A 25,191-nucleotide genomic window follows, 5' to 3' on the forward strand; every position below is an offset into this window, starting at 1 on the left:
TTGACCCCAGCCAGCACAAACAAGGTTGACCGCACCCCAGGCGGGCCAGCAGGGTAACTGAAGTTGCGAGGTCTTCCGCGTCTGAGGAAACCCCGCCCCGCTCCGCCCCGCCCACCGCCAGCTCCGCCAATCCTCAGGCGCCATCGACGGCTCGGCTACCCAGGCACCTCCAATCAAGTACCTATATCCGGCCCGGGGCCTGGGACCCGCGGTCAGGGGAGGTCAGTAGAGAGCCTATCGGAGCCAAGCTGGGGGCGTGGTCGGGGGCAGGGGGCGGGCGGACTGAGACCGCGGGGCGGAGCGCGCTCTGCGCAGTCGGGTGCGATTGGCCACCCCTGGCAGGAGCCGCACCTCGGACAGCAGCAGCGGCAGCCGCGGGAGGGTCCGTGTGGCGCCCGGCGGCGACGGCGGCGGGGTCCTGCGTGACAAGAGTGGGACCAGACACCGAGACCGCGGGCGGAGGTCCGCGCGGCCGTACCCGGCACTGAGCGGCGCGACCCGGGGATCCTCCGGGGGACGAGCGGCAGAAGAGCGACTCGGGAACAAGTGTGCGAGAGGAAGCGGCGGTGGCGACGCCGGGCCCGGGAGTGGTGACAGCAGGTCTGAGGTGAGAGCACCGGGTCGCGGGACGGTGACAGAGTGAGCCGAGGTGAGGGGACCCTGGGCGGAGTGAGGTCGGGAGGACTCGAGCGAGGAGAGTTCGGGAGCGGGTTTGTCGGGACTGGGGAGAGGGGACTCGGAGAGGAGCGCGCAGCGCGGGTCTCAGCGGGGACCCCGAGAGGGCTTGGGACAGCGGGTCCAGTGGAGGGGGGGTCCCCCAGAGGGCTTGGGACCTCGGGTGTGAAGGGAGGGGACTCTGAGAGGGGCCGGGACAGCGGGTCTCAGGGGAGCCCCCCCCCGAGAGGGGCCGGGACAGGGGGCCTGGGGGGGGTGTCTCCGAGAGGGCTTGGGGCAGCGGGTCTGATGGGAGGGACCCCCCGAGAGGGGCTGGGGCAGGGGGTCTGGGGGGGGGGACCCCCGAGAGGGGCCGGGACAGGGGGCCTGGGGTGGGGGTGTCTCCGAGAGGGCTTGCAAAAGCAGGTTTGATGGAAGGGACCCCCTAGAGGGGCCGGGACAGAGGGTCTGGGGGGGGGGGAGGGGCTCCCGAGAGGGCTTGCAAAAGCAGGTCTGACGGGAGGGACCCCCGGGAGGGGCCGGGACAGCGGGTGTGAGGAGGACCCGGAGACGGGCTTCGGAGCGCGCGAGTGGACGTGGGAGGGGGGAGCGAGCCTGGGTCGGGGTCGCCGCGCTGAGTCAGGGACTGCGGGCAGCGCAGAGCGAGGGGACGCGTGCCACCCGCGGGGTCTGCAGTCAGCCGACCTCCTCGAGGGTGGTGTGTGAGACGTGGGACAGCCCGAGCCCTAGTGAGTCCGTGGAGCAGGGATTATGTAATGACACCTCTCCCAAGTAGAACGCAAGGGCCGGAGGGTCTGGCAGAAGCGCACAGATGTTGGCGAGAGCCAGAGGCCGCCTGCCCGACCTCTCGTTGGCCCCTTGGCTCCCCATTTGTTTCTCCGAGCTTGGCGTGGATGCCTCGAAAGCGAGGGGCTCCCTGACCTCGGTAACCTTAAAACCAGGACGTGAAAAGTTGGGAGAGGGCTTCTCCAACTCACTACCAACCAGTTGAAAGGGAAAGGGATCCTTTTGGAGCCCCGTGTGGGATGGTGATGGTGATAGACCCTGCATGTCTCATTTTAGCTCAAGGAGCGAGGAAACGTTTTTAGGTTTAGCAGCACTTTGGTATCACTGTTTACAATGCAGGTTCAAAGGAACCAGACACTAAGTTTGACTGTTTAACTTTGCTGTGCTGGAGGCAGTGGGAAGGTCAAACTAAATTTTGAAACGAGGTATTGGAGTCGCTAAGCTAACGGCACTTTGCAATGAGATTTCTCATCCAGAAAAAGCCACCAAGACTGAGCTTCAGGCACAGTTCCAGGACTAGCTAAGGAGAGAGATAAGCCTATTTAAACCAGAAACTGCCCTGGTAGGAGGCAAGGGCGTACCTATTAAAATGCTGAAACCAATAGCCGAGAGCCAGAGGGGGTGGAAATTGGGGGGCAGCCTCCCACTTTGACGATGTGAAAGTTAAACTAATGACCAGGCTAGTCGTTCACGATACTTAGGCTATGTTAATACTGCCCTGACTACCTTTCACGTGTTCCCTTGAACGCACACGACTTGTTACAGTTGTACCCAGTAGTTCGGCATTTGAAATTTTTAATCCTTTTCTCTGGGTGTTGTTCCTCCTCACCCCTTCTCTTTGCGACTGATTTCTGTTTTTACAGGAGCAGACTTAGAAACGGGATGGTTTGGGGGAAATAATGGGGAATGTCATTATCATCTCACGGTTAGATATTTTCTTTGTTTCTGGTTTAGAATATGTCTTATTAGAAGCTTTCAGGGGCACCTGGGTGGCTCAGCCGGTTAAGCGTCAGACTTCAGCTCAGCTCATGATCTCGTCCATCCCGAGTTCGAGCCCCGCGTCAGGCTCTGTGCTGACAGCTCAGAGCCTGGAGCCTGCTTCAGATTTTTGTCGGTCTGTCTCTCTCTCTCTCTCTCTCTCTCTGCCTGCCCCTCCCCCACTCGCGCTCATGCGTGTGCTCACGCCCACGCGTTCTCTCTCTCTCAAAAATAAATAAACACTAAAAAAAATTTTTTTTAAAAGGAAGCTTTTGCTGTGTGTAATAATTGCCTGTTTCAACGGAGGGGGAAGACCTTATTTCCCCAAGACATAATGGAGAAGGCTTACATAGAACTGCCTATTTAAATCCAAGCCAGAAATTACTGAGGTCACTGTCTGTCATCAGGGTGATAGTAAATAGAGGACCTAAGGTGTGTTAAGTAGGATTATTTCATGTTAAATTTATTTCTCCAGAACCCTCAGCCAAATTCAAGTAAAAAATGAAGTTCATTAAGGCAAGAGGTTATTTACAAGGGGCAATGTCTACATTATGTAGCGCACATAACTTATGACATGGTCTGTGGAAGGACTGGGAATCTCAGTACCAATAATTCTACAAAGTAATAGAAATGTCTGCGCAGATAAGCTCTTTGATCATACTTGTTAGCTCATTTCTGACTGGTACAAATGGTAGCCTCTTAAGACAAAACATTTAATTCCTTAGAAGAAAGTGTTCTGATACTCCCCTGAGTGATGACCAAAGCAGTCATTTCAGCCACATAACATTATGGTGCTGATCCAGAAACCACGAAGAGAGATTCATTGTAACAGAGTTTTTAGTGATAGAAAGGGCCTATAGTGACTTTTTATTCCTTGGGGTGATGAGTGGGTGGGTAGGAATTCTGTGGGAATTTATTTTCATTAATTTCACAAAATAAAACTACACTACGAGAAACTATAAATATGTGAAGTCATTACACCTATGTTCATTTATACTGTTTCTTTTCAATTAGGGGCACCTGAGTGGCTCGGTCAGTTGAGCATCTGACTCTTGATTTTGACTCAGGTCATGATCCCAGGGTCGTGGGATCCACGCTGAGTGTGGATCCTGCTTAAGAGTCTCTCCCTCTGTCTCCCCCTGCCCATCTCTGTCTCTCTCCCCAGCTCACGCGCTCTCGCTTTCTCTGAGATAAAAAGAAATAAATAAAAATTAAAAATACACGTGTACTGAAAAGAAGAAATTAAGAAGGAGCCTTCCACTTCCATATGAACTGTGGTTATAGCAACCACATAATTCAAGTCCTTGTTGGTCTGCAGTTCTCGAACTGTTCTTGCTCTTTGTTTGGCAGGATTCAAGGACTACCCACTAAGTACAATACCCACTTTACACTTTTCTTTACCACTTGAGAGTACACAGTCAAACCATTGTCATCTCAGAGTCTGCCTTGATATCTAATTTGTTTTCATGTTTAAGCCAACCTGAAAAATTCTCATTGCTCGCCGGTGTTCATATTCGTTGGTTTCAGTAGCACAGGAGAACGAAAACTATTGATACTTTTATTTTAGAGTCTCAGTTAAAAGCCTCTTTCCTTCATAATCTTTTCCTCTAGTCTTTGTTTCTTCCCTCCCTGCAAAAAGAAAACATATTGACAGAAAGTTTCTCTCTAAAAGTTTTTTTTGTGACTCCCCTAGAGGAAGACTTCTTTTCAGTCTTCAATGAGATTCAATGAGCTCATCTTCCATGATCCCGTCAACCAGAGAGGACAGTTTTGAATTAGTATTTTTGAGTTGTGAGATACTGTGCAGTTGCATTTGAGCTTAGGGAGTTTAGGTTGTGATTATTTAGCTTTATCATCCATTTAATTGGTTGCTTTGTTATTTATGAGAATATATTAAAAATTTGTTACCGTTTGGTAAACTCAGACTGAGAAAAAAAAAAAGTGGTATCTATCAGTCTAGCTATCGTTAAAGATATATTGAGTTTATGGCCCAAAATGTGATCTAACTCCTTTCTAAGCTATAGGCATCGAATTAAAAGCAACAACTATTTAGAATTTTTAGGATAACCAACAGGGATTACATTGATAAATTATCATTCCAGCTTTATGTTAAATTTACCTAAAATTTTTTTTAATGTTAATTATTTTAGAGAGAGAGAGACAGAGACAGAGCGTGAGTGGGGGAGGGCAGAGAGAGAGGGAGACACAGAATCTGAAGCAGGCTCCAGGCTCCAAGCAGCCAACACAGAGCCCGACATGAGGCTCGAACTCATGAACTGAGCGATCACAACGTTAGCCGAAGTTGGATGCTCAACTGACTGAGCCACCAGGCGCCCCTTACCTAAACATTTTATAAATCAACCTAACGTGTTTTTTTTTCCATCTGACCTGAGATTTGATAAAGACATCGAATCTCAATTATTTCTATCTTACAAGAGAATGATGTAGGGTCCCGTTTCTTGATTTGTTAACACAGATCAGCCTCCTGTCCATTGTCAGCTATTCCACACAGACACATTTTTCATCCCCAGAGCGAGTGAGAAAGAGAATATGCCTTGGAATGGACATTTTATTCCTAGGAAAACCTGTTCCCATTAAAGAGGTGTGGCCCATGTAGCATTAGGTACTAATACCGAGAATTGACATGCTGGAGTCTAGTCTTTGGGACCCTTTCCACTTCACCTGTAGCCTCAGTGAAATAATGGATGGCAAATTCAACCACACAATGTACATTTTGTTACATTTAATATTATAGTGAATTATCAAAGTGCCCACTGGAAGATTTCAGTTTTATTTCCATCCACTATTTCTGATGGACAATGGGATAAACCTTTATTTCCAGATCAAAGTAAGAGTCTGGGCACTATGCATTTATTTTCATATGTTTTAGCTTCTAATGACACTGGCTTATCCACAACAATCAAGGATCAGGACAATTCAAATAGATTTTGTTTACCCGTTACAATAGATGGCACTAACCAAGGCAGAATGCTTTCTTAAATAAACTAATAATCTAAGTAGTTTGGCAGTAGACACACAAAATAGAATCGTAGTTCATGGCCAATTTTCCATTCTGTTGTGAACATTCACCTTTACTTTTTGAAGGGTGTGTGTGTAAATACTCAAATATTTGCAAAAACCACATATAGTTTTCATTTATTTTATTTTTTTAAACATAACCTATTGTCAAATTGGGTTATATCCAACACCCAGTACTCATCCCAACAAGTGCCCTCCTCAATGCCCATCACCCACTTTCCCTCCCCCCCACCATCCACCTTCAGTTTGTTCTCTGTATTTAAGAGTCTCTTGTGTAAAACCACATGTAGTTTTTAAATGATCTAGGTCAAGAATTAATAGCACAGATACAAAATTACAATATTATGCTTCCTGTACCTTTATGTTTCTGTTGTCTCTCGTGTAAAAGTTCTCTTCTGTCATTGCATACCAGTTCCTTGTTGACACCTGCTTGTCGTTTACCAGCCAGTGAGCACTTCAAGGCAGTGAACTGCTAGGTCTTACTCATCCTTGCATTTCCCCATTCCAAGTTTAGTACCAGGCACAAAATATGAAGGATGCTCTATAAATGTGAATTGAATGAGTGAATGAATTAATGATGAGCAAATTAGTAGATTATGTTTATGTTCACACTTTGTTTCTTACACACGGAAAGAGACAGGGATTCAGTTGGAACACGTGAGTGAACGTTAGCATTATCTATCTCTCGTATAAGAAACAGCATGATACATTGGAAGGAGAAAGGGTCTCACGCTCAGGCAGACCTAGGCATCTACTTTGGCTTTGTCACTATGCCAGCTGGTTTACCCTGGGTAAGTTACTTAAGTCTTAAAGCTCTCAATTCTCTCATCTGTCAAATAAGAATACATACTTCACAGTCTTCTTATGAGGAATAAATGAAGCAGTTTATGTAAAGCGCCAAGCACACTGACAAGCACATGAAAGTGTTTAATAAATGGTAGCTGCCTGTTCATTTAATCACTCGAAACAATTTTTTTGTTGTTTTTGCTCTACTCCCAGCATCTAATCAGTTGCTAAATCTGATGGCTCCTGACTCCAAAAAGAATAATTAATAGATTCTCATGTAGGGAAATTGAGACAGGGTAAATGACTTCCCATGGTCAGACAGACAGTGCAGACTTGACCCCCATGACCTAGATCTGATTTTTCAACTCACTACACTTTCCACTTCATACTTCTCAGTGTTCCAAGAAGGAACTAACGAGGTCCTTAATAAGGTGCTAGGGAAGGACTGCTGTGACAGTCTTCCAGTCTCCTTTTCATCCTTCTTATACACACTGTGGCTCTCTCACTCTCCCTAAAGCACAGCTCTGATTTTGTCATTCACATGTTCAAAACCTTTAGTAATTCTCCATGGCCAGATTTCTCAAACTGTCTTTCAGTTTCTATTGCTCCATAATCCGTGTGTGTGTGTGTGTGTGTGTGTGTGTGTGTGTGTGCGTGTGTGTGCGTGCGCACACGCACGAGAGCATGTGTATCCTATGCCCCCACCAGACCAGCCTACTTACTAACTGAGCACTTACTGACTTGACATCTTCAGGTCTTTTGTTGCTGACCTTTCTCTTCCCTAGAATGCCTTCTGCTTTTCCTTTTTCAGACCTACCTCTCAGGCCATCTTCCGTGAGGCCTTTTCTGATCATCCTCCTTGCTACTCTTTCCTGTAAATTCCTTAAGTACTTTGTGTATTTTCTTATTACATTAATATTCTCTCTGATTTTATATGATAGGGTTCATACTTATCTTTTCTAGGTGTCCATCTTTTTAATCTTAAAAGGACAGTGTCTTACACATCTAACCAAGTATCTTGCAACTAGTATCTGCTCAATAAATATTTGTTGAATTGTATTAAATTTAAATACTTAGTTTAGGTTCAAAAGTAATATTTAAATATAATTATTGCTGCCGGTGAAGATAACAGAAATAATTCCTTTTTTAAATGTTTGTCTTGAGAGAGAAAGACAGAGAGCAAGAAGGGGTAGAGAGAAAGGGAGACAGAGATCCCAAGCAGGCTCCACACTGTCAGCACAGAGCCTGACAGAGGGCTCGAATTCACAAACTTTGAGATCATGACATGAGCCAAAATCAATTGTTGGACACTTAACCGACTGAGCCACCCAGGCGCCCCAGAAATAATTCTTAAGTGAAGAATTCACTTCTGACCCTGGCACTTGGTAAAGTCAATGCCAGTGCTAGCAAGTATTTGGAAACTTGTATGTTCATATGCAGCTTGATAATATTCCCTAAAGTGACCTTTGACTCTGAGTATTTAGGATTTGTTACTTTTGTTTCCTGATGATGTTTTCATCTATAAGGAATGAGTTCTAACTTCCTGTCTTTGGAAGTTTGTTTTCCTTTTTCTGGGTATTAGCAACAAATAAAATAAGATTCCCTTTCATTTGCAACAGAAGGCGGTTGGAGGTTGTTCAACTTGAGTCGGAGGTAGAGTCTGGGAGAGATCTAATACTCTGCTCTTCCAGAGCAAACTTCCTTTGCCATATAATTTGCAACTGTGAGCAAATACTTATTATTATGTCTACCTTCCATATTGTATTCTTCTCCACGGTGCTTACTACCTTCTGGCATACCAAGTATTTTGTTTATCTTATCTTTCTACCCTACAATGTAGACTATGAAAGCAGAGATTTTGATTTTATTCATTGCCGTATCCCTGCCTGTAGAAGAGTGCCTACCATGTAGTAGGTGCTCAATAGATATTTGTTCAATGACTAAGTAGATCAGTTTGTCTTTGGGAATTCCTCCAATTCGTTGGCTAAAATTTAGAAGGTTTTGTTATTTTAAATATAGGAAGTAAAATCCTGAGGAAGTGTAAGGCATAGCTTGGAAGAGTAGAGTTTACCTGTATGTTTTACTGTCTCTGGGTTTTACATTTGTCTTTGAGCAGACATGATTTTAATATATTTGTGTTTTATTGAACGCAAACAAAAGCCATTCCTACCACCACACCGTATGATTGTGTCTCAGTCTGGCTAAAATCTAAGAAAACTGTTTATTGTAACAAAATCTAATGGAAGCTTGCTGGCATACCTCTTAAGCGTCAGAGGGTAATAAGACCAAAATTATAATAAAATTCATTACAGGGGCATTAGCTCATTAAAAGCACTTCATTTGTGTTTGTTTGTCTTAGGTGCTAATTTTAACCTTGAAAATTGGTCAGATCGAGCTTCTGGTATTGATTTTGGGTTATCAGTTTTCTGCATGTACAAGTAATTAGATTTGAAATGTGTTTTAAGCCTGAATTAAAAGTACTTAGTCACTGGTGACTCATGGTGAGAAGTTTTTCCTTTTCCCTGCTGGAACATATGCCATTGCCTCCAACCTGGCTTTTTTGAAACCTTGAAAATATAAAGAATCCTACTTTTATGTACTAGGTTCTGGAAAAGTTCCTCTAAGGTTCAAGGTGTCGGCCTTAGTGACAATATTTTTTAATAATGAGCACTACTGTTGACTTTCCAAATATCTGTACAATTTTTTTAGTTACTTTATGGGAATTTTCTCATCATATGTGAAATTGTCAAAAGTCTACTAGATAGTGTGTGTGAATGACCACAAGGACTTTGTTTTGTTCATTATTTTTTTTAATAATTATTTTCATGTTTGTTTATTTTTGAGAGAGAGAGCACAAGTAGGGGAAGGGCAGCAAGAGAGGGAGATATAGAATCTGAAGCGGGCTCCAGGTGCTGAGCTGTCAGCACAGACCCTGACGCATGGCTTGAATCCACGAACCGTGAGATCATGACCTGAGCCGAAGTTGGACGCTTAACTGACTGAGCCACCCAGGCACCCCTGTTTTGTTCATTATTGTATTCCTGGTGCCTAGAACAGTGCTTTGTACAGAGAAAGCAATTTACATATTCGTTGAGTGAAGTTACATATATTCTTAATGATAGCACATCTTAGAAAAATAATGAAAGTCTGTTGATGTAAATTTTCTCCAGCCCTGTTGAATTAGCTGATCGTCAATTTACAATCAACCAGGTTTGGGAGGCTCTTGAATTAGCCCAAGGTAGTTCTGCCCTAACAGCTCTTAGCATTGATTGTGCCAACCTGAAATCTCTCTTAGTGGTTCACTTGCAAAAGGAAGAGTAAATCGGCAACACCCATAGGCACTTGCACCTGTGGGAACCAATGAGCGTCCTAACAGGAAATACTTTCAGCTTGCAATACCCATAGTAATGTGCAGCACCCAGGTCATGCTGTTTTTATCTGCAGTTCCTTATTAGGAGTGTACAACGCTTCTTGAAGCTTTTAAATTTATGTTTAAAAGAGAATGATCTTTAAATTTGAGGAATAAAATGTGAATGGTTATTTTCCTCTTCCTCATTATCAAGGAATTGGTGAGTTGTCCTCCTTTGAGTTCTTTCTTTACCTTCTAATCTTGTGTCCCCTGAAATGTTCCTCTAGCCCATGGGGAGAGGGGGAATGGAGAGTACATAAGTGTAATTAAAACTTACACTAGTATTATTATCAATAATAATGGGCAGTTCTAATATTTACAGGATACCATAATGGTAGGTATTGATAGAATTTCATAGATTTTTACCTAAGATTTGTTTAGCTCGAGCGAGTTTTCCTCTTTTGTAGGGACTGGGGAAAAAAGGTCAGGAAAAGTTTTTAGAAACTTCTTCCCAAAATGTCAAAACATAAAGCTGTATACATTAATGTAATGCCGTTAACGTTAGCTATCTGACCAGGAAGTACTTTCTTTAAGCCTCATGTATAAAACTGTGTCTATAATAACTTCCTTTCTCGGAATGAAGGTGCTGATAGCGTGGTGGTGTTCTTACAACTTAAGCTGAGCTCAGTTTTATTTTTCCTAATGAAAAAGTGGCAGCTTTTTAAAGAGAGCCATCTCTGGGGCAATCTTAACTTACTGTTGGAGCTAAATAAAGAATTTTTAAAGTATTTAATATGTCGGATTGGAGATGCAGGACGTGCATTTGAGAAGATCTGTGAGTAAGCTTTGTGTTTTGTTTTACATTTAGCGTTTTATTATAAATATGGTTTGTGTCTAAACGTTGTTAATAAACTATTTCTTGAATTTCATGTGAATATTTATGGCCTTAGCTCAACGTCCAGCTGAGAGTAATCAACCTCAAATATCACTGGATTCCTGTGCTCTATTTATTTTAATTTGTAGTTTGATATTCTACAAATAAATAGTGGGAATTTTTTTCAGAAATTGTCTTTTTTTCTTCTAGATAAGTGAGGTAAATGCTGAGCTGCAAACAAAATATCAAAATCTTGTCAGAAGAGTCTTTTAAACAAAAATTTTAAATACAGTGAAGGCTATTTTTGTTAAATGGGTGTAGTTTGTGCTTGTGATTGATATTCCTGTAAAACAGTATTTCAAAATGAAGCTACTCAAAATGGCACCCTATTCATCCTAGAGATCTTAAAAAAGATCAAGGCCATGTCCTAATTTTCTTCTTTCCCAGCAAGGGAAAATAGGATAGAAAGCAGAGCAATTTCTTGAACGTTATACCAAATTTACAGACAGAAGAGTCAGAAGATTTGATCACATTTACCTTGTTTTATAATTTTTTTGTTTTGTTTTAGTACATAAGGTTATTTACTTATTAAAGTATAAAAATATCTTATCCATGAGGTAATAATTTATGGGACTACTCTAGCCCATAAAATGAAATTAGATGAAGTAGGAAAGTAAATAATTTTTTTTAACAGCTCGTGGTTTTTATGTTGAAAAGTTAATGCAAAATATTTTATAAGCCAGGAAAGCTACTTTAATAATTTCTTTACCAATTTCACTGGGCTCTTAGAACAAGGTTTAAATGAAATGTATATAATCCTGACTTCCAAACTCTTAATACTGTGCGTGTTAGATGTGTAAATTAAAGTCTAACAATTGTACATAAGGATGCATTTTCATTCGAGAAGCGTTGCCGTGGATGTGACCCATTTGAGGCCTCTAGCCTTCTGCTATATAAATAAGGAAATTAAAACTTTCAAATAATCTTTGAAATGTGATGGTATAGAGCGTGTGTTTTTTTTTTTTAATTTATGAACGTTAAACACTTTACAGTTTATGTTTCAGCTTGTATAGATAGGGAGACCTTTTATAGATTGTTATATCAGCGCTCCACAAATATCCCAGTCTTCGCCTGCATGGGGGTGGGGCAGAGGAAGTAGGTGGGGCTTCACGGTAGTGACAGATTATTGCAGATTATATGGCTGCCTGCCAAAGCGCCACTAGTTGGAAGAGTGGAAGTTAACTAACTGCATCTATTAATTTGTACATGTTTTATTTGTAACCATTTAAAACTGCTGGTTTCATACACAGGTGACAAATGTTAAGCTTTGAATCACTTGACATCTGCTTAATGTTCGGTTCTTTAGTTTACCTTGGTCGTATTCCTTGCACAGTCTGCCAAGATCACACTGACCATTTTGCGGAAGACCGTGTGTTAGCAGGAAAAAGGGGAGGGGCACACAGAACTTTAAACGATAACTACTTTACTCTCTAGTTAAAGTGTTGCAGGGTTAAAATGTAAGGTGTCCCATCATGCTTAGGCAATTTATATAAAATCCTAATAAAAACAATCATGCCTTGTGAATGAGTTTGTAGTTTTCGATTGTATTGGTTCGGTTTGAAATTGAGATTCCTACTGTTGCAACATAAAAGGAAGCTTTGTAGAGGAAATATGACATCTTTGCCCAGATGCCTAAAGAGGGAATTAACAGTGGGGAGTTATTATTAGAGGGGTCTTCTTATGAATGTATTTTATGTACTGAGAAGTATCTCTCAAAGTCTAGTTTCTATTTCAGGGTCACTGGCAGAAGTTAAATAGTTGCTCAGGTCACTGGATAGTCTAATAAAAAATTACTTTTAAAAGCATTTTGATGTCACCAACCAGCCTAGTTAGTCTTGATCTGGCTGAGCTCAGTGATAGCATTTTTTAAAAATGTAACCAAATTGAGAAGATATTGAGATGCTGTGAATACCATCAAATAGCAATGTAATATAAGTGTCCTTCTAAAAGAGAGGCCAGTTAACTTCGTTCCCTAGCAGTGTCCCACTGTCCTTCAGGAATAGAGTGCACTGTTTTCAGTATAAGGAAAGCTTAGAAGTGAGTCAAGGAACCTGTCCACTTGTATCACTGACAGTTATTAAATGTTCCTCCCTCTTTTACACAGTGAGTAACATGTCCAGTTTCCTTATATCTGTTACTTTTGGTTTCAGTAACATATGTTTGGGGTTTGCAGTATAATAATTAACAAGAGCATATCAGATGAGCATGTCTGCCACATGCAGCTCACTAACTTTGTGACCTTATACAAATCCCTTAACTCTTGAAGCCTTGGTTTCTTCAACTGTAAAATGGACACAATCATAGTACCTACTTTAGGGATTGTTGTGAGGATCAAGTGAAATTGTGTATTAAAGGAACAAGTTTGACTGCACGTTGTAAAAGAAGAGCTCAGCGAATGATAGTAGATATGGTTACTTTTGCCGTTTTTGGACATTTCAGTTCTTTTTCACAGTTCTCCCAGAAAATGGTCGTGGGAAGATAAATAAAACAATACGTACAATAATGTATAGATAATAGAGTCAGTCTTACCATAGAAGTATTTAGGGAGTACCATGGGAACACATGAATGAAATCTACATATCTTACCTGTTTACACTACTCCTCTTGCCAGGTTATATACTGCCCATCCTAAGGGGAGAGGGGAAGCAGGGGAAGAGTTGACTGTAGATTTAAGTAATTATTAGTATAAAAAAATCAGTGAATGTGCCAAATTTAGCTTTAGTAACATGTGGCTGTTGCTAAAAAAATGTGGGTTTTTTTTATATGAAATTTATTGTCAAATTGGTTTCCATACAACACCCAGTGCTCATCCCAACAGGTGGAGGGTTTTGTTTGTTTTGTTTTGTTTTTTTTTAACTTTTTTAATGTTTGTTTATTTTTGAGAGAGAAACAGAGCATGGGGTGGGGAGGGGCAGAGAGAGAGACACACACAGAATCCAAAGCAGGTTCCAGGCTCTGAGCTGTCAGCATAGAGCCCAATGTAGGGCTTGAACTCACAAACTGTGAGATCATGACCTGAGCTGAAGTCAGAGGCTTAACCTGCTGAGCCACCCAGGCGCCCCTGTTGTTGTTTTTCACTTCTGAGAATTTCCTCCCAATTTGATATAGCTCAGCTTAGGAAAGCAACATGGCAAAGTGTTGATTTCTTAATTTATTTTCTCAACAGAATTTGTTTTCTTCTGACTGGATCACTATCATAAAGTTAAAACTGTGTCTCAAGATTTTAGATCAGCTCAAAAAAAGTTAGGTTTTTTAGGGGTGTTGCTTTGGTTTGGCTTTATTTGGGTGGAACCAGACAATAAAGAATATATACACTTGAATATAAAGAAGAATGTTTTTGTTTTCACTATCTTAGTGTCGGGGGTTCATATCTTGTAATGGGTCAGTTAACTTTATGTATTGAAAAACAACCAATTGTTACATAAGCAGACTTTCATGGGGCTGTGTTAACAAAGCAGATGTGAAATCTGGGGGCACCTATGGTAAATTCACCAAAGAAAGCAATGAAACTACTTATAGGGTATTTGAAAGACATTTAAGCTCTGTGAATATATTTTTAGTGTTGGAAATATCCAAGTCTTAATCTGTCGTGCAGCTTCTTTACCTAGTAGGCAGCCGTTACATTAGTCTGTGTCTCATCCTCACTTCTGGTACCCCCTAATTTTACAGTCTCAAGGCCCAGCACATTGCCACTGGAAGATCTGTGTATCTCTGTGCACCTGTCTTACTCAGACCCTTATGGCCTCATTCCTGGATTACCATAGCTGCCTTCCTTCATTTCCATCTGTTTTTTTCCAGCTCCTCCTGATTAACCTTCTTTAAATGCTACTCCTCCCCTTTTCAGAAAGCTTCACTGGTTCCATGTTTTCCACCACATTAAATCTAACCTCTTCTGCCTGACTTTCAACGCCCTTGCTAATCTGTCCCACACTACTTATCCAGCTTCATTTCCTGTGTTCTTCGCTCTTTCTGCTCTATTGAGGTCAGTCTGTCTCTGCAACACACCATCGTCCTCAGAGTCTGCGCCTCCTGGACTGTATGTACTTCACTCAAAAAGCCCTCCTTCTCTCTGCCTATTCAAATTTTACCTTTTCTTCAAGACCCTGTGTAAAGTTTCACTTCCTGTTTGAAGTAAACTCAATGTTGCTGCAGAATCCCAGATTTTTAAGTTAGCAAACCAGTGAAAGAAAATGTGCATAGTATCTTAAATCATTCAGTTTTACCTTCACTAATGATGTAAACATTTTGAGTACAAGGACCACATCTTACACTTAAATATTACACGGTTCCTCGAAGAATTCTGAGGCACCTGACCTTGATGTGAAGGAAAAGAAAGTAAATCTATTTCATCCTGCCTATCTAAAGTAAAGTCAACAATCCTAATATTGAAGAGACATGAATGTTTTTCCAATTTGGGTCAGGTCTGTCACCTCACTTAAAGAAAAATGTGAGGCAAATGAAGACAGTTTTGTAACTGAATATAGATTGACATGTTTCCTTTATGAGAAACAGTGTGTGTGTGTGTGTGTATGATTTTATTTCCTTCATTAATAAATAGCCAGCTGCCCTTGGAGAGGTTTAGTTTTGCTATTAACAACTTTCCATCCTGTCACTGTAGATTAAATGTGATCAATAAGTTTTATGTAATCAAGAAGTATTCTTACCCAATTCGTTAAATAACCTAAGTATAAATGCCTACTGTGTATAACGTTAGGCTCTGTGAAGGGATATTGAAGTTACTTATGTATGATCCCTAACCTCAAAAACTGTTAAGGAATTTTATTAGGGAAAACAATATATACTCAAAGCTTAAACATAACAATACTTGTTACTTCATTTGGATGTCTGTTGTTTTAATTCTCAATGAGTCTCCTCTCTTTTGAAATAATACATGCCTTCCTTGTATTGATGCCAAAGAGCATATAGGACAAACAAATGAAAAAAAAATTTTAAGCAAACTCCCATTGTTATTTTTCCAGTTTTATTGAGGTATAATTGACCTGTAACATTCTATTAGTCCAAGGTGTACAGCATAATGATATGAGTTATGTATCTATTGTGAAATGATCACACAATAAGTAATTGACACCATTCACCTCACATAAACTTTTTTTCCTTTGTGATGAGAACTTTTAAGATTTACTCTTAGCATCTTTCAAATATACAATATTATTAACTATAATCACCAGACTGTACATTACATCCCCAGAACATGTTTATCTTATAAGTGTTTACCTTTGCACCACCTTCTCTCATTTTTCCCCACCCTCCACCACCTGCCTCTGGCCACCACCAATATATTCTCTGTGTCTATGAGTTCACTTTTTTTTAGATTCCACATGTAAGTGAGATCATACAGTGTTTTTTTCCTCTGGCTTATTTTACTTAGCATAATGCCTTAAAGGTTCATCCATGGTGTCACAGATGGAAGGATTTCCTTCTTTTTTAAGGCTGAATAATAATCCACCGTATACAGATACTACCTTTTCTTTATCCATTCATTCATTGATGAACCCTTGAATTATTTCCATGTCTTGGCTATTGTAAATAATGCTGCAATGAACATGAGAGTGCAGATGTCTTTTCAAGGTAGTGATTTCATTTCCTTTGGATATGTATCCAGGAGTGGCATTGCTGGATCATATGGTACTCTATCTTTAATCTTTTGAGGAACCTACGTATTGTTTTCTATAGTGGCTGCACCAGTTTACCCTCCCACTATTTTTTATACGTGCCTTCCTTTGTATTGAGCATAAAGGACACCTAGATGTCAACTTTTAAAATACAGAATATTTTACATTTGTGAAAGTATGGATACTTGGAAATGTCTAGTCAGTGCTTTGGATTTTGTGCTGATGCTTGGTTTTGTATACTACCTTTTGTCGCAGAGATCAAGGTTAAATAACTCTGTAAAGTACTATTAGTGTCCACAGGATAAGTGCTATAAGTCCAAGATGCCATCCACATATAACAAGAAAAGCTGCTTAGATAACATACCAATGATAAAAAGTTGAAATTATGGACTATTCAATACAGTTTAGGATTTTTAAAAATAATTTTAAGCATGCACAATAATAATATTTTTCATTTATAAGGGGCTTTAGAATTTATGTAATGATTTCACATTATTTCATGAGTCTCACAGCTTTGTGAGGCATTATTGTTCTCACTTTATAGATGAGACCATTGAGGATGAGAGAAGGTAGGTGATATACTTAAGATCACCCAGCTAGTAGGTAAGTGGCAGAGTTGACTTAAACCCAGATTTGCAGACTTAAAAGTGAGACCTCTTTTTCTTTATACCACAGATCCAAATTGAATTATTTGGAGGGGTGTGTGTGTGTGAGTGTGTGAAACTCACACATTTTTCCTCTTTCCAGTTAAGATAAAATTCACATAACATAAAATTTGTCATTTTCAAGTGTAAAATTCAAGTTTTTAGTATATTCACAATGTTATGCAACCATCATCACTAATTTCAGAACATTTCCATCACTCTAAAAAGCATCCTATCTCAATTACCCCCATCCCTTGGCAACCACTAATTTTCTGTCTTTATGGATTTGCCTACTCTGAACACTTAATATAAATGGGATCATAACATGTGAATTGTTGGATCTGACTTCTCCATTCAGCATAATGTTTTCAAGGGTCATCTGTGCTATAGCATGTGTCAATCCTTCATTCTTTTTTATGGGTGAATAATAGCCCATCAGATGGATAGACCAGTTTATCCATTCATCAGTTGATGGACATTTGAGTTGTTTCCACTTTGGGGCTATTATGAACATTCTTATGCAAGTTTTTGTGTGAATATATGTTTTCAGTTCTCTTGTATATATACCTAGGAGTAGAATTTCTCATAATTATTTTTGTAAAATAATTCAAATGGAAGTACTTGGAAATTACTTATTTTGAGTCATTTATTCACAACCATCTCTCTCTCTCTCTCTCTCTCTCTCTCTCTCTCTCACACACACACACACACACACACACACACAGTAGTGTTTATTTGGCTAATTTGTTTCCCACATCTGTTCTGCAGAAGTAAGGCAGAGGCAAGATTTAGTTCAGATCCTGGATAAGAAGTCTCTAATTCTTTTTTTTTTGTTTTAATTTTTTTTTTTAACGTTTATTTTTGAGACAGAGAGAGACAGAGCGTGAACGGGGGAGGGTCAGAGAGAGAGGGAGACACAGAATCTGAAACAGGCTCCAGGCTCTGAGCAGTCAGCACAGAGCCCGACGCGGGGCTCGAACTCACATACCGCGAGATCATGACCTGAGCCGAAGTCGGACGCTTAACCGACTGAGCCACCCAGGTGCCCCAAGAAGTCTCTAATTCTAAGTGAATGTAATCTGAGTCCAACACTGCCTGCTATATTCAAGATACTGTGGAGTACAAATAAGTCAATAATATTTCTACTGCTAGTCGTATTCAATTAATGGAATCAAGAAATGTCCATGTTCTTTAAAAGTAAGGCAACATGGCATCAATGCCACAAGAAGTTAATTACCTATACAAGAGGAAGGAAGAGATCGCTTCTGCACTAGGGAGATGGGGTAACTTGGAGATAGAATTTGAGCTGAGTCTTGAACACTAAGTAGCTTTTCAGCAGGTGTGGTGAGACACGGTGTATTTTTTTTTGCCTGGCTCAGGCATTGTGAATAAATATAGGATATCTAGGGACAGTGGAAAATCAAAGGCCCTTGAATCATGTACAAAAAGGTTTGAACTTTGAACAGTAGATAGTGGGGAGCCATTTAAGGTGCTTGAATAGAAGAGACTGATGCAATCAGAGCCTCTGAAAGATGACTCCATCAGAAGTTGGTAAAGCAACTTAAAGAAAGAGATTAGGAATGAGAACCTGGACTGGTAATGAGGTTCTGGAACTAGGACAGCCCCAATGCAAAGAAGAAAAGCAGCTTGTGAGATTTATTGAGGACATTGGCATTTTAGGAGAGATAGCTGAAAGCATAAGAGTAAATCCGATCAATAAGAGGAAGTGCGGAGAGAAGAGAAGGGGTCTACTACAGACCCTTGTGTTAAGAGGTAAGCGAAAGAAGATGAGCCAGGAGAGGTGAGTTGGAAAAGAACTTCTGGAGGAAGGTGCCACACAAGCCAAGAAACAAGACGTTCCATAAAGGTTGTGATAGGGAAGGATAACGACCTGAGAAGGATTCTGTTGGATTTGGAGATTAGGAGTTGAGAGCTAATGGATCCTCGGGAAAATTTCCTGTCCTCTCAGTAAATGATACTTTGAGCATATCGTAGGCCAAAAGGAGTCAGTGAAGAGAAGTGGAAGATTTAAGAAAAGTAAGAAGAGTGGATTAATGAAATGAGAAGGTAGTAGGATACAGAATTAAAAGGCCATTTTTTGGTGTTTTGGGGGAGAGGTGGTTAACCTGTAAAAGGAAGACTAAAGAATGAAGTCAACCGAGTATATAGAGAAATTTTAAGACAGAATGGAGAAAAATGGGGGAAGCTTACATTGAATGGCCTCAACATAGAATTCATAGTATTATTGCTAATTAGTAGCAATATAGACAGTTAGAATTAGAAAATACCATGAATTACCTCAGGCATATATAGAAAGATGACATTCTGTCTTTCCATCCTATATAAATATTTCACTCTCTTAGCTGTGTGTTGCACATCTTTGCCATTGCTTTTAAATGCCTTTTCCGGAAGATGGCGGCGTAGGAGGACGCTGGGCTCACCGCGCGTCCTGCTGATCACTTAGATTCCACCTACACCTGCCTAAATAACCCAGAAAACCACCAGAGGATTAGCAGAACGAGTCTCTGGAGCCAAGCGCAGACGAGAGGCCCACGGAAGAGGGTAGGAAGGGCGGCGAGGCGGTGCGCGCTCCACGGACTGGCGGGAGGGAGCTGGGGCGGAGGGGCGGCTCGCCGGCCAAGCAGAGCCCCCGAGTCTGGCTGGCAAAAGCGGAGGGGCCGGACGGACTATGTTCCGACAGCAAGCGCGACTTAGCGTCTGGGAGGTCATAAGTTAACAGCTCTGCTCGGAAAGCGGGAAGGCTGGAGGACAAAGGGAGGGAGAGCTGCTGAGCCCCCGGACGACAGAGCTCAGTTTGGTGGGGAACAAAGGCGCTCGCCAGCGCCATCTCCCCCGCCCATCCCCCAGCCAAAATCCCAAAGGGAACCAGTTCCTGCCAGGGAACTTGCTCGCTCCGCGGAAGCACCCAACTCTGTGCTTCTGCAGAGCCAAACCTCCGGCAGCGGATCTGACTCCCTCCCGCTGCCACAGGGCTCCTCCTGGAGTGGATCACCTAAGGAGAAGTGAGCTAAGCCTGCCCCTCCTGCCCCCGTGCACCTTGCCTACCCACCCCAGCTAATACGCCAGATCCCCAGCAACACAAGCCTGGCAGTGTGCAAGTAGCCCAGACGGGACACGCCACCCCACAGTGAATCCCGCCCCTAGGAGAGGGGAAGAGAAGGCACACACCAGTCTGACTGTGGCCCCAGCGGTGGGCTGGGGGCAGACATCAGGTCGGACTGCGGCCCCGCCCACCAACTCCGGTTATACACCACAGCACAGGGGAAGTGCCCTGCAGGTCCTCACCACTCCAGGAACTATCCAAAATGACCAAACGGAAGAATTCCCCTCAGAAGAATCTCCAGGAAATAACAACAGCTAATGAACTGATCAAAAAGGATTTAAATAATATAACAGAAAGTGAATTTAGAATAATAGTCATAAAATTAATCGCTGGGCTTGAAAACAGTATACAGGACAGCAGAGAATCTCTTGCCACAAAGATCGAGGGACTAAGGAACAGTCACGAGGAGTTGAAAAACGCTTTAAACGAAATGCAAAACAAAATGGAATCCACGATGGCTCGGCTTGAAGAGGCAGAGGAGAGAATAGGTGAACTAGAAGATAAAGTTATGGAGAAAGAGGAAGCTGAAAGAAAGAGAGATAAAAAAATCCAGGAGTATGAGGGGAAAATTAGAGAACTAAGTGATACACTAAAAAAAAATAATATACGCATAATTGGTATCCCAGAGGAGGAAGAGAGAGGGAAAGGTGCTGAAGGGGTACTTGAACAAATTATAGCTGAGAACTTCCCTGAACTGGGGAAGGAAAAAGGCATTGAAATCCAAGAGGCACAGAGAACTCCCTTCAGACGTAACTTGAATCGATCTTCTGCACGACATATCATAGTGAAACTGGCAAAATACAAGGATAAAGAGAAAATTCTGAAAGCAGCAAGGGATAAACGTGCCCTCACTTATAAAGGGAGACCTATAAGACTCGTGACTGATCTCTCCTTTGAAACTTGGCAGGCCAGAAAGGCTTGGCACGATATCTACAGTGTGCTAAACAGAAAAAATATGCAGCCGAGAATCCTTTATCCAGCAAGTCTGTCATTTAGAATAGAAGGAGAGATAAAGGTCTTCCCAAACAAACAAAAACTGAAGGAATTTGTCACCACGAAACCAGCCCTACAAGAGATCCTAAGGGGGATCCTGTGAGACAAAGTACCAGAGACATCACTACAAGCATAAAACATACAGACATCACAATGACTCTAAACCCATATCTTTCTATAATAACACTGAATGTAAATGGATTAAATGCGCCAACTAAAAGACATAGGGTATCAGAATGGATAAAAAAACAAGACCCATCTATTTGCTGTCTACAAGAGACTCATTTTAGATCTGAGGACACCTTTAGATTGAGAGTGAGGGGATGGAGAACTATTTATCATGCTACTGGAAGCCAAAAGAAAGCTGGAGTAGCCATACTTATATCAGACAAACTAGACTTTAAATTAAAGGCTGTAACAAGAGATGAAGAAGGGCATTATATAATAATCACGGGGTCTATCCACCAGGAAGAGCTAACTATTATAAATGTCTATGCGCCAAATACCCGAGCCCCCAGATATATAAAACAATTACTCATAAACATAAGCAACCTTATTGATAAGAATGTGGTCATTGCAGGGGACTTTAACACCCCACTTACAGAAATGGATAGATCATCTAGACACACAGTCAATAAAGAAACAAGGGCCCTGAATGATACATTGGATCAGATGGACTTGACAGATATATTTAGAACTCTGCATCCCAAAGCAACAGAATATACTTTCTTCTCGAGTGCACATGGAATATTCTCCAAGATAGATCATATACTGGGTCACAAAACAGCCCTTCATAAGTTTACAAGAATTGAAATTATACCATGCATACTTTCAGACCACAATGCTATGAAGCTTGAAATCAACCACAGGAAAAAGTCTGGAAAACCTCCAAAAGCATGGAGGTTAAAGAACACCCTACTAACGAATGAGTGGGTCAACCAGGCAATTAGAGAAGAAATTAAAATATACATGGAAACAAACGAAAATGAAAATACAACAATCCAAACGCTTTGGGATGCAGCGAAGGCAGTCCTGAGAGGAAAATACATTGCAATCCAGGCCTATCTCAAGAAACAAGAAAAATCCCAAATACAAAATCTAACAGCACACCTAAAGGAAATAGAAGCAGAACAGCAAAGGCAGCCTAAACCCAGCAGAAGAAGAGAAATAATAAAGATCAGAGCAGAAATAAACAATATAGAATCTAAAAAAACTGTAGAGCAGATCAACGAAACCAAGAGTTGGTTTTTTGAAAAAATAAACAAAATTGACAAACCTCTAGCCAGGCTTCTCAAAAAGAAAAGGGAGATGACCCAAATAGATAAAATCATGAATGAAAATGGAATGATTACAACCAATCCCTCAGAGATACAAACAATTATCAGGGAATACTATGAAAAATTATATGCCAGCAAATTGGACAACCTGGAAGAAATGGACAAATTTCTAAACACCCACACTCTTCCAAAACTCAATCAGGAGGAAATAGAAAGCTTGAACAGACCCATAACCAGCGAAGAAATTGAATCGGTTATCAAAAATCTCCCAACAAATAAGAGTCCAGGACCAGATGGCTTCCCAGGGGAGTTCTACCAGACATTTAAAGCAGAGATAATACCTATCCTTCTCAAGCTATTCCAAGAAATAGAAAGGGAAGGAAAACTTCCAGACTCATTCTATGAAGCCAGTATTACTTTGATTCCTAAACCAGACAGAGACCCAGTAAAAAAAGAGAACTACAGGCCAATATCCCTGATGAATATGGATGCAAAAATTCTTAATAAGATACTAGCAAATCGAATTCAACAGCATATAAAAAGAATTATTCACCATGATCAAGTGGGATTCATTCCTGGGATGCAGGGCTGGTTCAACATTCGCAAATCGATCAACGTGATACATCACATTAACAAAAAAAAAGAGAAGAACCATATGATCCTGTCAATCGATGCAGAAAAGGCCTTTGACAAAATCCAGCACCCTTTCTTAATAAAAACCCTTGAGAAAGTCGGGATAGAAGGAACATACTTAAAGATCATAAAGGCCATTTATGAAAAGCCCACAGCTAACATCATCCTCAACGGGGAAAAACTGAGAGCTTTTTCCCTGAGATCAGGAACACGACAGGGATGCCCACTGTCACTGCTGTTGTTTAATATAGTGCTGGAAGTTCTAGCATCAGCAATCAGACAACAAAAGGAAATCAAAGGCATCAAAATTGGCAAAGACGAAGTCAAGCTTTCGCTTTTTGCAGATGACATGATATTATACATGGAAAATCCGATAGACTCCACCAAAAGTCTGCTAGAACTGATACATGAATTCAGCAAAGTTGCAGGATACAAAATCAATGTGCAGAAATCAGTTGCATTCTTATACACTAACAATGAAGCAACAGAAAGACAAATGAAGAAACTGATCCCATTCACAATTGCACCAAGAAGCATAAAATACCTAGGAATAAATCTAACCAAAGATGTAAAAGATCTGTATGCTGAAAACTATAGAAAGCTTATGCAGGTAATTGAAGAAGATATAAAGAAATGGAAAGACATTCCCTGCTCATGGATTGGAAGAATAAATGCCTTTTCCTCTCCAAAGCATAGCAGTGTGATGTAATACATAGACTATCAGTTATGCCTTACTGAGTCCATTTTTCTGCTAATTATTCAAGGTGTGTATTTTGAGTGCTAATAATATTGGCAACTCAAGTACAGTATTTTGCTTAAAAATTAGTTCACAAATCTGTTTGAAGTTTTTAATATAAATATTTTTTTTCTCTAAAAGATGCCCCAAACTGATGATTATTGTGTTTTCTGTAGAATAGAAATTTGTTAGCAATCCATTGTGGGGTAACAGGCACTGTGGAAACATTGTAATCTGCACAGTATTTGGTTAAAAGTAACAATGATGACTATATGTCACTTTGAAATTATAAATTTCCCTGTTGTAAGATGTTATGAAATCACTTCCTTGTGAGTCCTGAAGTTTGGAGTTCCCAGCAAGAACACTTGTTGGTAAATGAGTAGAAATGGAAGCAGATGTCTCCCTTGTTCCCTTTAATGTTTTCTCCTATTCTCCACAAAATGGTGGGAAACCCTTGACCCAAGAGTGCTCGCCAGTAATTTTTAACAACTCTATAAGCAATATGTGCCTTTCATTTTAATAACTAGAAAATGTAGAGTAGTTAGAAGAGAATAAAAGTTATCTTCTATACCTAAATGTATTTTGACATATAACTTCCCAGACTTTTTTACAGTTGTTTTTTTTTTAATAGCAATTGGGGGTTGCCTGGGTGGCTCAGTCAGTTAAGCATTCCAACTCTTGATTTTGGCTCAGGTCATGATTTCATGGTTCATGAGGTTGAACACCTCCCCACCTCTCCATCAGTCAAGCTCCGTGCTGACAGCACAGAGCCTGCTTGGGATATTCTTTCTCTCTCTCTCTCTCTGCCCCTCCCTGGCTCATGCTCTCTCTCTCAAAATAAATAAACATTTAAAAAATAAAAATAGTGATTATGAAGGTTATATGGCATTATTGTTTTTATAAGCTGTTTTTTTTTATTTTAACAGCAGTATGTCATAATAATGTATAAACACATTCGAATTTCTGTGCCTAAATGTACTGCCTCCACATCATTTCAAGCCAGCATTGCTTTATGGATATTCAAGGTGGATTTTTTTTTGGGGGGGGGGTTAGTTTTTATTCTTACAAATTGTTCTAAATGGCTCCTTAGTTATTCTATCCCCAGTACAACTCTAGTTTTTCCAGTCAGAAGATTCTACAGCAGATGGACCATCACAACATGGTTTCCAAGATCATGTTTTGTTTCGTGTTCAAAACGGGTGGGGGAATAGCATATTCTACTCTTTGTCCCAACAAAGGCTCCCATTGCTAAAGAATATGTCCTCTTTCTCCACCCACTAGAAGCACAAGCTAATAATGTCGACAATTCTGTCAACCAACAAGGGTTTGAAAGGATGCATACTTATCTCCCTAAACACATGGCTTTTTCCTTGGCCCTCATCTGCTCCAGAGGAACTCCAGCTCTCCTTCCCTTAGACTATCACCAGCCTTCCTTCCTCTTATATTTCTGCCTATTCAGGATTTTTTTGCTGTTTTTCAATTTTTTCATTCAAACCTCTTGGTTCTAAGCTAGAATCATCATTAAAAGGAGAGAGACTTTGGATTTGTCCAAAGTAGTCAATTACTACAGTCTTTTAATTAATGAATATTTTGTTCCCATTATT

General features: G+C 40.8%; 1 protein-coding gene across 3 annotated transcripts in view; it reads left to right on the forward strand.

Moving 5' to 3' along the window:
- Window positions 1-324: 324 nt before the first annotated feature.
- TAOK3 (TAO kinase 3) overlaps window positions 325-25,191 on the forward strand; it is a 186,541-nt gene continuing 161,674 nt past the window's right edge. Inside the window, exon 1 of one of the 3 annotated variants that reach the window (XM_049619876.1) lies at window positions 325-607. The gene's annotated coding sequence lies outside the window, so the exon portion shown is untranslated. Of the gene's footprint in view, window positions 608-1,213; window positions 10,449-25,191 lie in introns of those variants that run through there. The other 2 variants (XM_049619878.1, XM_049619877.1) reach the window with 2 other exon arrangements.

Source organism: Panthera uncia (assembly GCF_023721935.1).
Source record: "Panthera uncia isolate 11264 chromosome D3 unlocalized genomic scaffold, Puncia_PCG_1.0 HiC_scaffold_8, whole genome shotgun sequence".
NCBI lineage: Eukaryota > Metazoa > Chordata > Mammalia > Carnivora > Felidae > Panthera > Panthera uncia.